Source organism: Pterocles gutturalis, unplaced genomic scaffold, assembly GCF_000699245.1.
Source record: "Pterocles gutturalis isolate BGI_N339 unplaced genomic scaffold, ASM69924v1 scaffold21293, whole genome shotgun sequence".
Classification (NCBI taxonomy): domain Eukaryota; kingdom Metazoa; phylum Chordata; class Aves; order Pterocliformes; family Pteroclidae; genus Pterocles; species Pterocles gutturalis.
In genome coordinates, this window is record NW_010123576.1 from 1,358 (window position 1) to 1,601 (window position 244).

Genomic DNA, 244 nt, shown 5'->3' on the forward strand with positions numbered 1-244 from the left:
TTGGTGGAAGCCTCAGTGCCCTTGAGGATCTCCACGATCCGCAGGCAGTGGAAGTAGTGCAGGTCTGCGTCGGAGGGAGGGACACAGTCACCGGGACGTCTGCCCGGTGCCGGGACATCTGCCCAGTGCCGCCCACTCCCAGCTCAGCCCAGGGAGCACGGGTCTGGGAAGGGGTCATGCCGCTGACACCCCGTCTCCTCCTCGGCCGGGGGGAGGTCGCCGTAACCTCGGGAACAGGCTCCCA